General features: G+C 39.7%; 1 pseudogene; it reads left to right on the top strand.

Annotated features, from left to right (window-relative positions):
* Nucleotides 1-2,915: 2,915 nt before the first annotated feature.
* On the top strand, nt 2,916-6,632 carry LOC117090999 (annotated as a pseudogene).
* Nucleotides 6,633-11,775: the final 5,143 nt, after the last annotated feature.

Here is an 11,775-nt window from a genome sequence, read left to right as displayed (position 1 = left end):
TTGACTGGGAAGACAGTTAGGGTTAAATAAAGTAATTTTGGACACAGAGTCCCAAGACATAGGTCCTGATCCAATCCAGTGGTCCATTATTTCCTTAGTGCAAAGTTGAATGTTTAATAAATACAAGGCTGCTGAAATCCTTTTTCTTTTAGCTTTATCCAGATTAGTCATTGATGATGCATATAAAATACCTTTGATCTGCCCATTTTCCTCATAATAGAGTTATAAAATAGTAAAGAAAGTATTAAAAGAGCTGGGATGCGATACATTCACCTCCTTCATGAAGAAATACCCCTGAGGAAAAGGGAAGAACCAGGCGACCCAGTCAGTTTAAACCTTTTGTCAAGTGAACCTCTGGGTAAACAGACCATTAACATATATTAGAAAGAAGAGATTTTATCTCTGAAATGCCCTTATATTTCAATAATATCCTTGATATCAGTGGATTGATTACCTACAGTAAATAGGATCCAGGATCTAAGAGGCATAACTCCCGGAGAGATGTCATGTAAGCTATGCAATTGCCTGGGGTAGAGAGAAAGATGTTTTGTAATTGCAGCACTGGCCACCATGTGAGGAGACAGCTAACCACACTTAAAGACCTCATCTGTTCTGGGCCGGGGGGAATGTCCGATGTGGAAAGGAAGGATTCTGAGAAACACACCTGATGTTCCAAATCTCTCTCTGCTTTCTCTGAGCCTTTTCTGGGCCTTCATCCTCATAATTTTGTAGCAAATATTGATACCAGGTAAGATCTCTGAGTCCTTTGAATCCAATCTGGCAATGCAGTACTCTGTGTGAGTGCTTAAATATTTCAGAACTACTATATCAATAGCCATAATGGCAATTATTAGGAACTCAAACATCATTTCCTCTGAGAGAATACTCTGACTTCACCAGTATTTTGACATAATACCATAATCATGAATGTGTTCTTTGTTTCCATCAGGCTCTATATTAAGTAGTGCAATTGTGCTATAGTTAACAAAGAGATCCCCCAAATTTAATAGTTTCAGGAACAGGAAATACATTTCTTTCTCTCATAAAAGTCTCAGAGAGGTGTTTCCTGTTGGAATAGGGGGAAAGTTCTGCTCCATATTTTATTTGAGGACTCATACTTAAGGAAGCTCTGCCGTCTTCAAACTATGTGGCTTCCAGATTCACCCTGGGGCTTGTGATCCTGTTCAGCCAAAAAGGAGAGAGAGCATGGAAGAGCAATTTGAGGTATTTTATGTGCCAGGCCCAGAAGTGCATCCATCACTCTGGTCACTTCCTTGGCTTCAAGCTTAGTCACATGGCTTCACCTAACTGCAAAAGAGGCTATTAAATGTAGTCTAGCTTTATTCTAAGAAAGAAAGAGGAAATCGATTTCAGAGGACAGCTAACAGTCCCTGCCACAGGCCCCAGACAAGGATTGATTCTTTTCTGAAAGTATAAAAAAAATCAGACCATTAAGAAAGGTCAGGCCAAGGATTTCTTGACAAATCTCTATTTTATATCAAATATAATATTAAGTAACAATCATATATTTATTTCACTGTTTAGCCCTCTGCTAATGAGGTTTCCTCATTTATTTAAATGGTTGAGGAGTGCAAATTTCTCCCCAACCCCATTCACCTTAGAAAAAAGAGAGATGACTATTGCTAAATAGTCATTTCTAGATATATCACCTGGCAGCTGCATTCAAATAAAAACATATACTCAGTTCTTCTAATACCTGACTCTATCTTTTATAAGCAGGTTGATGAGTGGGTATAATGATGCAGGACAAGCAAGTCTCAAAAGTGGGGCTTAACTCAGGAGGGTTCTTGGCTTTGCCTAGGAAAGAATTCAAGAGCAAGCCAGTACTATTAAACAGCAATCTTTTCTGAATGCTACTGTTCTTTGCAGGGTGGGGCTAACTCATAGGCAGTGTGCCCAGAGTTGGCAACATATGGGCTGTTGGCAACTGTATTTATACCCACTTATACCTACTTTCAGTTACATGCAAATTAAGGGGCAAGCTAATGCAAATTGATGGGTGGGTTATTTAGAACTTTTTAGGAAAGAGGAAATAACTCTGGGTCATTGCCATGGAAAGGGGTGGTAGCTTTTATGTTACAAATGCCATGGCATTTGTAAACTGACATGGCATTGGGTGGTGGCATCTTATACTAATGGACAATAAGGGCAGCTAGGGATATCTTTCATTGCCATCTGCTGGTTCCTGCCAGTTTCTTCACTTCATCCTGTTGGAACCAAGAAATAAGCCCTGTTGATCCTCTACCTCAATAAGATCTAAGAACAACCTCTTTTTTTATACTCGAGGCACTGTAAGGCAATGGCATAGTTTATATTCTCTAATGGAAAAATAAAAAACCAGAGTAGCAAAGGTAAATTCTGACCAGAGAGAGAGATAGAAATTTAAAAGAAGAGGACTCATTCCTATTTTATCCTTTTGTTGTAACATGTACAAGTTATTTTTTAAGATGTAACAATTGGAACCTATAGTAGCTAACTCCAGGAACAATGGTGAGTATTTTTTAATGTTGAAGGTAAAGGAAGAGCTATCACAAGGCAAAGATCCTAAAGGTTTCTCAGCACATGAGTTGTATCTTCCACAGACCCCTTGGGATCCAGAAGGGGTCAAATCCCTCAGTTATATGTTATAGCTCCATGTAGCTTTCTTTATGACAACCACAAACATGCAGTATATTTTGTGGTTATTTAATTTGTGCCTTTCACACCTCCTCAACAATAAGCTTTATAAGAGCAGGAACCTGTTTGTTTTGGCTTACCATTTATCCACAGTTTCTAGCAAAGGACTTGACATGTAATAGAAACTCAATAATAGTTGGTAAATAAAAAAATGGTAAAAAAAAGAACCAGATAATGATAGTTAACATTTATTGATTCTTTCTATGCCTACAGCAACCATGGCTTATGGTCCCAAGAAGCATCTGACGTTGGTTGCAGCTCCAACCATTGGATTCTGGATAAACTGAGTGGTGTGTTTGCTCCTTGTCCATTTACTAATCCCCATAAGCTGAAAGAGTCTCTCCCCATCATCATTTTTTCTAAGGAAGAAACTTACATATACCCTGACAATGCTCCAACTAAAAGACACAGATTGCCAAACTGGATAAAGAGTCAAGACCCATCAGTGTGGTGCATTCAAGAGACCCATCTCATGTACTGAGACACATATAGGCTCAAAATAAAGGGATAGAGGAAGATCTACCAAGCAAATGGAAAGCAAGAAAAAGCAGGGGTTGCAATCCTAGTCTCTGATAAAACAGACTTTAAACCAACAAAGATCAAAAGAGACAAAGAAGGCCATTACATGATGGTAAAGGGATCAACTCAACAAGAAGAGCTAACTATCCTACATATATATGCATCCAATACAGGAGCACCCAGATTCATAAAGCAAGTCTTAGAGACCTAAAAGGAGACTCAGATTCCCACACAATAATAATGGGAGACTTTAACACCCCACTGTCAATATTAGACATATCAACAAGACAGAAGGTTAACAAGGATATCCAGGACTTGAACTCAGCTCTGCACCAAGCAGACCTAATAAACATCTACAGAACTCTCCACCCCAAATCAACAGAATACACATTCTTCTCAGCACCATGTTGCACTTATTCAAAAATTGACCACATAGTTAGAAGTAAAGCACTCCTCAGCAAATGTAAAAGAACAGAAATCACAACAAACTGTCTCTCAGACCACAGTGCAATCAAATTAGAACTCAGGATTAAGAAACTCACTCAAAATCACACAACTACATGGAAACTGAACAACCTGCTCCTGAATGACTACTGGGTAAATAACAAAATGAGGTGAGGCTGAGCATGGTGGCTCACCCCTGTAATCCCAGCACTTTGGGAGGCCGAGGAGGGTGGATCATGGGTCAGGAGATGAAGACCATCCTGGCTAACATGGTGAAACCCTGTCTCTACTGAAAATACAAATAATATTAGCCAGGCGTGTAGTCCCAGCTACTTGGAAGGCTGAGGCAGGAGAATGGAGTAAACCTGGGAGGTGGAGCTTGCAGTGAGCGCAGATCGCGCCACAGTACTCCAGCCTGGGCAACAAAATTAGACTTCATCAAAAAAACAAAACAAAACAAACGAAATGAAAGCAGAAATAAAGATGTTCTTTGAAACCAATGAGAACAAAGACACAATGTACCAATATCTCTGGGACACATTTAAAGCAGTGTGTAGAGGGAAATTTATAGCACTAAATGCCCACAAGAGAAAGCAGGAAAGATCTAAAATCAATACCCTAACTTCACAATTAAAAAAACCAGTGAAGCAAGAGGAAACACATTCAAAAGCTAGCAGAAGGCAAAAAATAACTAAGATCAGAGCAGACCTGAAGGAAATAGAGACAAAAAAACCCTTCAAAAAATCAGTGAATACAGGAGCTGATTTTTTGAAAAGATTAACAAAATAGGCAGCTAGCAAGACTAATAAAGAAGAAAAGAGAGAAGAATCAAATAGACGCAATAAAAAATGATAAAGGGGATATCACCACTGACCCCATAGAAATACAAACAACCATCAGAGAATATTATTAATACTTCTACACAAATAAACTAGAAAATCTGGAACAAATGGATAAATTGCTGGACAAATACACCCTCCCAAGACTAAACCAGGAAGAAGTCGAATTGCTGAATAGACCAATAACAGGCTCTGAAATTGAGGCAATAATGAATAGCCTACCAACCAAAAAATGTTCAGGACCAGATGGATTCACAGCCAAATTCTACCAGAGGTACAAAAACTGGGCAAAGGATATGAACAGACACTTTTCAAAAGAAGACATTTATGCAGCCAACAGTCACATGAAAAAATGCTCATCATCACTGGCCATCAGAGAAATGCAAATCAAAACCACAATGAGATACCATCTCACACCATTTAGAATGGCAATCATTAAAATGTCAGGAAACAGCAGGTGCTGGAGAGGATGTGGAGAAATAGGAACACTTTTACACTGTTGGTGGGAGTCTAAACTCCCACTTTTACACTGTTGGTGGGAGTGCAACCATTGTGGAAGATAGTGTGGCAATTCCTCAAGGATCTAGAACTGGAAATACCATTTGATCCCGCGATCCCATTACTGGGTATACAGCCAAAGGATTATAAATCATGCCACCATAAAGCCACACGCACACGTATGTTTATTGCGGCACTATTCACAATAGTAAAGACTTGGAACCAACCCAAATGTCCATCAATGATAGACTGGATTAAGAAAATGTGGCACATATACACCATGGAATACTAGGCAGCCATAAAAAAGGATGAGTTCATGTCCTTTGTAGGGACATGGATGAAACTGGAAACCATCAATCTGAGCAAACTATCACAAGGACAGAAAACCAAACACTGCATATTCTCACTCATAGGTGGGAACTTAACAATGAGAACACTTGGACACAGGAAAGGGAACACCACACACCGGGGCCTGTCATATAGTGGGGGGATGGGGAGGGATAGCATTAGGAGAAATACCTAATGTAAATGACGTGTTAAATGGGGGCAGCAAACCAACACAGCACATGTATACATATGTAACAAACCTGCACGTTGTACACATGTACCCTAGAACTTAAAGCACTATAAAATAAAACAAAACACGTAAACAAATTTATAGGAAAAGAAACAACCACATTAAAAAGTGAAGAAAGGACATGAAGAGACACTTCTCAAAAGAAGACATACATGTGGCCAACAAACATATGAAAAAAAGCTCAACATCACTGATCATCAGAGAAATGCAAATCAAAACCACAAAGAGATATCATCTCACAGCAGTCGTAATGGCTACTTAAAAAGTGAAAAACAACAGATACTGGTGAGGTTGTGAAGCAAAAGGAACACATTTACACTGTCGGTGGGAATGTAAATTAGTTCTGTACAGCAAATCACCATGGCACACATTTATCTGTGTAACAAATCTGCACATCCTGCACCTGTACCTCTGAACTGAAAATAAAAGTTGGAAAAAAAAAAAAAAGATTTGCATGCAGCGGTTCATTAAGATCAATGGCAAGGTCTAAACTGATGTAACCTATCCTGCTGGATTCATGAATGTCATCAGCACTGACAAGACTGAAGAAAATTTTTGTCTGTTGTGTGACACCAAAGGTCACTTTGCTGTTCATCATATCACACCTGAGGAGGCCAAGTACAAGTTGTGCAAAGTGAGAAAAATATTTGTGGTCACAAAAGGAATCCCTCATCTGGTGATTCATGATGCTCACACCATCTGCTACTTGGATCTACTCATCAAGGTAAATGACACCATTCAAACTGATTTGGAGACTGTCAAGATTACACATTGCGTCAAGTTCAACAGTGGTAACCAGTTGACACTGGTATCCTGTGACTGGAGATGCTACCTTGGGAAGAACTGGTGTGATCACGAACAGAGAGAAACATTCTGGATCTTTTGATGTGGTGACTGTGAAAGATGCCAGTGGCAGCAGCTTTGCCATCCACCTCTCAAACATTTTTGTTTTTTGACAAGGGCAACAAAGCATGGATTTCTCTTCCCCAATGAAAGGGTGCCCACTTCACCATTGCTGAAGACAGACAAAACTGATGGCCAAATAGAGCAGTGGGTGAAATCGTCTCTAGACATATTAGAAAGATCTTAAAGTTACTTAAAGTTAATACAGCATGAATAAAAAAAATATTGAAAGTTTCCTACACACTAGACACTGTACTGGGCATTTCACATGCAGCTGAATGATAAAACAGATACCTCATTATCCTCCTTGCTTAGAGGATGAGATAGGTTGGGTCACTTGCCCAAGGTCACTCAACTAGAAAGGTGCAGAGTTGGAGAGGTTCAAAAGTTAGTCTTGACTACTCTGGACGCATGCTCTATGCACTCTGTTCTTTGTTCTTCTTGTTTTTCATCTCATCTTATTGGTTGAGTAGTCCCTCTTCTACTGCAACAGCACATTATAGAAAAGAATAATGGTTGAATTTCATAAGTAGTATGCACATCGAGAAAAGTGATTTCAAGCTGTAATGTAGGTTATTTCTTAACTATGACTTCAATCCTTAGCAGTAAGGAGAAAAACTCAACCTATTTGACATTCTCTCTAAGAACCTAAGGCCACAGATACATTGTAGAACACTGGCACCGGAATTTCTGACAAAGAAAGGACAGATGAGTGTGTCCATAAGTATTAATACCTAAGTGTAAAGAGTAAAAACAACATTCTGAAACCAAGAACCACTCCAAAAGGAGTAAAGCTTGCAACTATGAAAGGGCAACACTGGGAAGGCCCTCTCTCTCCTGCAGTTTGTTTACCAGGCTCAGTGTTTATAGAAATATGATCATCCCAGGCCTAAAAATATTTACATTACAATTTTTTTATTGTTTAAATAACACTTTGTGACAGGGGTTTTCAACTTCAGTAGTATTGACATTTGAGACTGGATAACTCTGTTGTGGGGGATGGGGGCTGTCCTATGCATTGCAAGATGGTTAACAGCAACCTTTAGCCACTAGATGCCCGCAACACTCCCTTAATTGAGACAAGTAAAATGCTTCCAAACATTGCCAAATATTCCCTAAGGGAGCAAAATTGTTTCTGGTTAAGAACTAATGCATCTGGGGAAATTTATACCAACTTTTTTTTTTTTTTTTTTTTTTTTTTTTTGAGGCGGAGTCTCGCTCTGTCGCCCGGACTGGAGTGCAGTGGCCGGATCTCAGCTCACTGCAAGCTCCGTCTCCCAGGTTTACGCCATTCTCCTGCCTCAGCCTCCTGAGTAGCTGGGACTACAGGCGCCCGCCACCTCGCCCGGCTAGTTTTTGTATTTTTAGTAGAGACGGGGTTTCACCGTGTTAGCCAGGATGGTCTCGATCTCCTGACCTCGTGATCCGCCCGTCTCGGCCTCCCAAAGTGCTGGATTACAGGCTTGAGCCACCGCGCCCGGCCTTTTTTTTTTTTTTGAGAGAGAGAGAGTCTCACTCTGTCACCCAGGCTGGAGTGCAGTGGTGTGATCTCAGTTCACTGCAACCTCTGCCTCCCAGGTTCAAGTGATTCTCATGCCTCAGCCTCCTAAGAGGCTGAGATTACAGGTACCTGTGCCCACTCCCAGCTAATTTTTATATTTTAGTAGAGGCAGGGTTTCACCATGTTGGTCAGGCTGGTCTCAGGCTCCTGACCTCAAAATATCTGCCCGCCTCAGCCTCAAAATTCTGTGTCTAGAAGAGACAGGGAAATATGATTGAAAGGAGAAACAATGTGTAACTGATTATACAGATGAATAAAGTAAGGGGAAAATGGGGACCTTTGAGTGAGTGTGGATAATGTGTTTTAGTAGTTATGGCACTTTGTAAATACATGCTCATAATTTGCCTTCACGGTTTTTTGGTGTATTTAGTCTATTGTCCTTCAAGATTTCGGGGCAATAGATTATTACGTCCTAATATCCCTCTAAAAAGGTATAAACAAATATTTATATCCTTCTCTATTCCAAAGAGAAAGAAAAACAGTAATTTTTTACACATGACATCATTCTATGAACATTATATTTGTAAGTACCATTGTCAAGAAATACACCTTGATTGAATATATTTCTAGCTATAAATAGCAGTTTAATAGAAGATGAAGTTGAAGCAGTACAGGGAGAAACTGTTTCTCTCTCCCTCTCTCTCTCTCTCTCTCACACACACACACACACACACACCTTTTCAACTGGCCAAAATAACTACATTTCTCCAATACATAATCCTCCTTATCTCAAATTTAGCTAGTTTGTTAGCTCCTGACAATTTATCCATATCAGCAGCTACCTAATTTTTTTTTAACAAAAATCAATATATTACCAGTTCTACACAACTTTATGTCTCTTTCACTCATATTCAAATATGTAAACTTTTGTTCTCATCCTAAGGTTTTATTAGTTTTGCTTCAACTCTGCTCTTTCTTCCTTTGTGCCCTATTTCTTTTCTTGTTTTATTTCTTGCATCCTTCTTTATTCCCTGACAAAAAGAAGATTATCATTCCTGACTCAAGCACTCATGACCTGCTGGCACCAACAGCTACACCTGATTTAAGTAGGGCCTTGGGCAGCAATGTCACCTTTTCGAGGAGGCACATATACCAAAGCTGCACCCTAGTCCTTGAGAGGAGTACCAAATTTGAACTGAGCAACCTGGGCTGCTCTCTTCTGTACCCTAATGCAATTCATCGCTGCCAGCATGATTTCAACAAGAGCATGAAGAGAACAATACGCCTTGGAGTGTCCCCTGCTTCCCCTGGCTTTATGCTTTTATTTTCAAAAAGTGTAGAAGCCCCAGCTATATCAGAGCTTCTGTGGACCCTTATAAACTGAAATAAATTACTTTTTCTCTCTAAAACCTGTCTTTGATGAAAGGTTATGCTTTGTTTATTTTCATTTCTGAAGACTCCTACTGCTAGCGTCAGTGAGTTAGAAATAAATGTACCCAAATAAAACGTTTTACTGTGAATGCTTGCTAGATTCCTGTTCTAGTCCTGTGATCGTGCTCCCCTCTAGTGTTCAGCACGCTGATATCTTCTCTGACATTTATTTGTATCTTATCAAGATTTCTTCATGGGTTTGCCTCTTCTATTAGTGAAATTTTATAAGAAGTCTATGCTCAGCAATAAATAAATAATTGTATTTTAATTAAAGAACTTAATATAAGAATTAAGGTTTAGGAAATTTTAAAGATATGAATACTTAAAATAGATACAAGCATTTTCAATTGTCATCACAGGAATTCCTTCTGAAGCATTTCAAACTGGACACGGGCCAAAACCAAACTCCATATTCCTCGTCTCCAACCTTCCATTTGTTCAGACTAAAAGCTTTGAGCTAATCTTGACCTCTTTCTTCCTCTCATCCTATATATCCATGAGAAAACCTGTGGCTTCTCCTACTGAATAAATTGGAATACACCCTTGCCATCACTATCTTGACCAAGACATGAGTTCTCTCACTAGCGTTAGGGTGACAACTTTCTCACTGGTCTCCCTAAGGCCATGGCTCCCCTCCCACATGGAATCTCTAAGCCTCACCAGTCACTGTAGTTCTTTAGAAATGGAAAGCAGATTGTGGCATGACTGCTCAAAACTTCAAATTGCTTTCCACACCTCTCAGAGAAAAGACTGCGGTCTGCAATTTGGCCTACAATCCCTCTCTGACCTGCCTCCACAACCCATTTCTCTGACCTCCTCTTTTACAATACACACACACTCTCTCTTTTAGTTTAGTTTGTTTGTTTGTTTGTTTGTTTGTTTGGGGTTTTTAATTTAATGAATTTATTTATTTATTTAAAGCCCAAGGCTCACTCTATCATCCAGGCTGGAGTGCAGTGGCACAATCTCGGCTCACTGCAGCCTCCGCCTTCTGAGTTCAAGTGATTCTTCCACCTCAGCCTCCCGAGTAGCTGGCACTACAGGTGCTAGTCACCACACTTGGCTAAGTTTTGTATTTTTAGTAGAGACAGGGTTTCACCATATTGGTCAGACTGGTCTCGAACCCCTGACCTCAGGTAATCCAATAGCTTTGGCTTCTCAAAGGGCTGGGATTACAGGAGTGAGCCACTGCACCTGGCCTGCTGTCCCCTCTTGCTCAGAATGTGTTGACCCTAGGTATACCTAGGAATACTATACCTAGAAATACTACTAGGTATACTTGTATAATTTGCTTCCCCACTTCCTTCACAGGACTCCTTTCAAAATGTTGTAAGTGAGCTCCCTTACCCATCATAAAACAGCAGACTCCACGCCATCCCCTGCTGATATGGTTTGACTGTGTCCCCACCCAAATCTCATCTTGAATTGTAGTTTCCATAATCCCCACATGTCCTAGGACGGACCCTGTGAGAAGTGATTGGGGTACAATTGCTTCCATAATCCAGGTACTGAGCACAGTACTCAATAGTTTTTCAATCCTTATCCACCTTCCCTCTTCACTCTTGTAGTAGTCCCCAGTTTCTGTTATTGCCATGTTTATCTCCATGAAAACCCAATGTTTAGCTCCTACTTATTAGTGAGAACATATTGTATTTGGTTTCTTGTTTCTGCATTGATTGACTTAAGGTAATGGCCTCCTGGTGAAACCACGTTGCTGCAAAGGAAATGATTTCATTCTTTTTATGGCTGTATAGTATTCAGTGGTGTCTATGCACCACATTTTCTTTCTCCAATCCACCATTAATGGGCACCTAGGTTGATTTCATGTCTTTGCTATTGCAAATAGTGCCATGATGAACATAAAAGGGCATGTGTCTTTTTGGTAGAACGATTTTCTTTTGGATATATACCCAGTAATGGGATTTCTGGGTTGAATGGTAGTTCTGTTTTAAGTTCTTTGAGAAATCTCCAAACTGTTTTGCATAGTATCTGGACTAACTTACATTCCCACCAACAGTGTTTAAGAGCTCCCTTTTCTCTGTAGCCTCACCAGCATCTGTTGCTTTTTGACTTTTTAATAGTAGCCACTCAGACTGACCTGAGATTATATCTCATAGGACTTTTGATTTCCATTTTCCTAATGATTACTGATGTGGAACATTTTTCATAGGTTTGTTGACCCTTGCTTGTCTTCTTTCAAGAAATGTCTATTTGTGTATTTTGCCTACTTATCTTTGTCTACAATTTTAAATGGGGTTATTTGTTTTTTGCTTGTTGATTTGATTAAGTTCTTTATGAATTCTGGATATTAGACCTTTGTTAGAGGAATAGTTTGAGAGCATTTTCTCCAATTCTGTAGATTGCCT

Source organism: Trachypithecus francoisi, unplaced genomic scaffold (assembly GCF_009764315.1).
Source record: "Trachypithecus francoisi isolate TF-2019V2 unplaced genomic scaffold, Tfra_2.0 Lachesis_group11, whole genome shotgun sequence".
In the NCBI taxonomy this organism is placed as follows: Eukaryota; Metazoa; Chordata; class Mammalia; order Primates; family Cercopithecidae; genus Trachypithecus; species Trachypithecus francoisi.
Note: the sequence above shows the minus strand (reverse complement) of the source record. Positions and strands in the feature narration are given on the sequence as shown.